This window comes from Myxine glutinosa, chromosome 4, assembly GCF_964187855.1.
Source record: "Myxine glutinosa chromosome 4, kmMyxGlut1.1, whole genome shotgun sequence".
Lineage (NCBI taxonomy): Eukaryota > Metazoa > Chordata > Myxini > Myxiniformes > Myxinidae > Myxine > Myxine glutinosa.
In genome coordinates this window covers 70,015,153-70,020,170 of record NC_136264.1, presented here as the reverse complement: position 1 = coordinate 70,020,170, position 5,018 = coordinate 70,015,153, and positions in this window count along the sequence as shown.

Below are 5,018 nucleotides of genomic sequence, written 5' to 3'. Positions count from 1 at the left end.
TGATCTACATGAGAGGTGTGCCAGGAGGAAACCGTTTCTGTCCAGAAAGAACATCAGGGCAAGACTAAAGTTTGCCAATGAACACCGAGGCAAAGACCAGCACTTCTGGAACAATGTGCTCTGGACAGATGAGTCAAAGGTAGAGCTATTTGGCCACAGTACCAGAAGACATGTTTGGCAAAAACCAAAGACAGCATTTGACCACAAGAACCTGATACCAACTGTAAAGCATGGTGGTGGAAATATAGTTTGGGGCAGCTTTGCCACATCAGGGCCTGGGCAGCTCACCATCATAGAATCCACTATGAATTCTTCATTGTACCAGAGGGTGCTTGAGGATAATGTGAGGCCATCTGTCGGAAAGTTGAAGCTCAACCGAAGGTGGACCTTGCAACATGATAATGACCCTAAACATACCAGTAAATCCACCAAGAAATGGCTGAAAATAAAGAAATGGAGGGTTCTGGAATGGCCAAGTCAAAGCTCGGATCTAAATTCCATCGAGATGTTGTGGGGGGATTTGAAACGTGCTGTGCATGCAAGAAACCCCTCAAACATCGCACAGCTGAAAGAATTCTGCATGGAGGAGTGGGCAAAAATTTCTCCCAGTCGATGTCAGAGACTGGTAGTCGTCAGTTATAAGAAATGCCTACTTGAGGTTGTTTCTGCCAAAGTGGGCAATACCACCGATTGGAGCCAAGGGTGAACTTACTTTTTCCACATGCGAAATTTGCATTTATGTTTATTTAAATTATACAATGGACTACAAAATGTAAATGTTTCATGATATTTGTTATATTATATCACCTTTATCTATCAATATTGTTGAAATGAAGATCAAATAGCTGTATGTTGAAATATGTTGAAAAAGTCAAAACTTTACATGGGGTGTACTTACTTTTTCACGTGACTGTACGCATATTGTGGGAAAGGATGCAGGATTCTGGGCGTGTTTCTCGACCTATGTAAGCTGAGCAGAATTTCAAAATTTAAACTGTGGAAATTAGCTGAGCAGGAGTTACAAATGCTAGAAAAGTGTTCATTTGTTGAAAAAAAGAATAGTCTCCGGACGTCTGCAGGTGGTTTAATATGACCGGGCATATCTGAAAGGTACACAATCATAAAAAATTTTAAATCGATGTTTTAGATGATATCCCTGACCCCTTTAGCACAAAAAATAATTTTTGTACACCACTCCTTTCCTATTCCATCTCATGCACTGCATGACGTCATATCCGGGCACCAAAGGGGCCCACCAATGACGCGTGCCAAAAGGGTGAGTATTCAGTTTTCACTCCGTTTGTTTGTTTGCTTGTTTCCTTTGAGCGAGGAAGCTGAAATTTGGGCACACTAGCGAGCACGTGCTTTGGCAAAACGATATTTTCTATTTTTTGGTTAATCAATTAATTGATTAAATATTTAATTATTATAAATTTTTAAGTACGTACTTTATTTTCTTTCTCATCTTGGCAATATCTCAAGCACCTTTTGAGCTAGTTAGCTGATATTTGGACACGACAGTGACCAAGTAATTTGGCTATAATGCCTAAGTCACACATAGGCGGATTTGTCGGCGACTACTGGCGACTGGAAAAATTGCCACCACCCGCCGACAATCGTAATGAAACCGTAATGGACGGTCGCCTGTAGTCGTGGTTATCCTCCCCAGGTCGGCTGCAGTCGGCAAGAGCCGCAAAGGGGCCAAATATTTTTTTAAATGTTTAAAAACGGCACGCTCAGTCGCACTCGAAAAAAATCCATCATGCTGTCGTGATGGAACCGCCATGCTGTCGTCGGTATCCGTAATAAGAGCGTAAAGCGGCCGCAACCCAGTCGCTCATAGTCTTCCGCAATCGCCCCCACCAGCTAGCACGGCAGAGATGCGAATGCCATACGGCCTTCCTGCGGCATCTTCCCGACTACGGGCCGACACTGTTGCGGCTGCATATCGACTACAGAAGAACTGCCACGTCTCCCCTGCGGCTATGGGAGACTGATGACAGCAGTAGGACTAGTGGCGGCGGAGTTACGGCCATTGGCGACAGATACGACTGCCTGGCGACTGCATTACGACATACCACGATTCCATGGCAAGACAGGATGGTTTGAGGGTCTCCGTGGTGAGGTCCTGTGGTGCCGACAAGGATATGGCTTTATTGTTTGGACTTGGGACTTTTGGGAACTTTATTTTGGGGACTTTGGAAACTTTATTTATGGGACTTGAGACCAGTGGAAATAATTTGTTGGACTTTATTTCCATTCTCTCTCCCTGCAGAAAAGTTTGATTATTACATTACAATGATACATCTTTATTAACTTTCTTATTGTACATCAAACATCTTTATGCTTCATGTCATACATCATTGAAGTGAATAAAGTGAAATGTAAAATAGAGAAATAAAGATTTAAAAAGTTGTGAATCGTCTCCAATCGCCGGCGGTCTTATTGGTCTTGCGGACGTCGGAGTAAACCGCCATCCGGCCCCAAAGCAGTCGCCGCGATCCGCCATCGGTCGTAATCTAGCCGCCAGACTGTCGCCACGCTGCCACCGTGCATCCGCAATGCAGTCGTCGTCGATCTTCAACAGTCGCCATCCCACTCGGGGCGTCGTCGCAATGCAGTCGCAATGTGGCCGCCTGACCATATTTGACCGCCCGAAATCACCAGTGGTCGCCGAAAAATCTTGATCGCCGGCAGTCGCCAAAATATCCGTCTCGGTGTGACTTAGGCATAAAGGGTATTTTTTGATTAATCAATTAATCGATTATTTATTTAATTATTCGATTAATTACCTAATTATTTATTTTTCAAAAAGTTACAGGTTTGGATGAAACGGTGGTGTTTTAGGTATGCTGTTGGCCAATTGATTACGAAATTAATTATTTTACGATTATTTATTTTAATTGCATAATTAATCAATCAGTTATTGCACACCTCTCCCTCCCAATTGCATCTCAATGTGCTGCACTGCAGCATCGCCACGGGTCTCGGGCACCCTGGCAATGTCGTGCGCTGGAGAATGTTATTGGCATGGGGGTGGTGTACTTTGAATGTATCTCTACACGTTTAAAATATATATATATTTTTTTCATGTTGTAAAATCAGACCATTTTCACTTCCGTTATCCAAATAACTACTTCCGTTGATTCACGTGACGTGAAAGTTGCACAATTCAGTGACGGACGTGTATGTCTGCATTTCATCACGTTATTCTTGTGTTCAAGATGCTGCTGTGCCAAGCTATTAACTGTTCCAATCGGCGAGGAATTTGCCTACAGAACTCGTCATTTTTTTGTATCCTTGACCTGACCCACCACAAGATCGCCAACGATCGTGTGCTTTGTGGATGAAAAATCTGGGAACCAAATTCAACATTCAAAATATCGTGTTGTTTACGAAGACCACTGAGCCGTCAGCGTTCGTATTTGATCAACAGGCTCACTACCTGGGAAACAAGCCTCGGAAATTGCTGAAGTACGATGCTGTACCGACACTTAACGGATGAGATTTACGTATTGATATGAAGCCATGCCCATGTGAGCCAAGCTCAGAGCTTGTCCTCAAATAGTTATGCATATTACTGGAACACTTGCAGGGCCTTGCTGTTGCTTTGCTTACAGCCCATTATTATTCGTCCTGTTTGCCAAAAGTTGCTATATCGGTTCACTGTCTGCATAGAGTCCATAGATCAAGATAACGTGCCCAGCATATGGGAATACATAATATTTATTGAAGTGCCCTCAAGTCTATAATTGGTTTGGTTTGAGCATCTATAATATAGAACTCCAGACGGGGAATAAGTGGTGTTAAGAATAACATCCATCATCATTGACATCCAAAGGGGCACCAATTTGATTAATACAGCTGCATGAATAAGTAAATGTATTTTATTTGCCAGATGTCGGCGCCCCATTATAAACTTTTCTGGAGCATTACTTGGTTCCTCCGACGAACACAAGGGTCTTCCAGCATGCACACGAGATTTTTTGAATGTCACTTCTTTTCTCATGTTTGGCATTTCCTACAAGTTATGGAATGTTGCTTCTTTTCTATATCTTGCCACTTGCCAAAATATCTAAAGGGGCATTTTCCACAAAAATTACTACCGGAGTCGAAATTTTTCCATGTGCAACTTTTTGGAGATCGCCCCATGAGCCAAGCAAAAATAGGACAATGGGTCCTGCAGCTCACCTGGATCAGGAGCAACATTCACCCCCAGCCCCACCCACTTCAGAGCCTGATATATTTAATGCCGTGAACAAGCTTTGTTACATCACGGGCGATTAAGGTCGTGATCAAGTCTCATTGAAATTGTGTGTGTAGTTTCAGGGAAGAGAGAAAATATCTATTTTGAGGGGGTCAAACACCCCCTGCCCCATAAAGCCCTTTAATGAATGCAGATTTTGATGCGGTCAATATACCTTAATTAGGCATCAGAAATGAATGTTGTAGCCAAGTTTCATCAACATCCTGTGTAGTTTGGGTGAAGAAAGCAAATACCTATTTTGGGGAATCAAAACCCCTCCCCCATAATGAGCATAGATTTTGAATTTGTTTCGCAAGCCATCAGACGTATTGGCCGATGTATATTCCAAGCTTCAGCTTGTTTCAATGTATAGCCAGAGATATGAGTGCAAACACATTTTGGGCGGGCGGACAGACGGACTGAACCACCTACGGGAATTCGAGGGTTTTAAAAATAAAGCTCAAGAATGCGGAAACGGACGTTGCTGAAATTTGGAACATTACCTCGATGTATAAAACATTGACTTCTGAAATTTGCAGCCAATTTCGTCCAGTAGAAGCCGAGAAACGAATTTTCGGTCCCAATGTTAAAGATGCAAAGAGAAACGGGTCCCATATAAAGGGAGGGGTGCTTTGCGCCTCCCTTGATAGCTCTTCCACATGCCTCGACTCCACAAAAATGAAATCATACTTCACATTTAAAACCAGTCATATTGAGCTATCTAACCATACACATTTACAATTTATACAATGCGACGCATCAAACAGGAAAA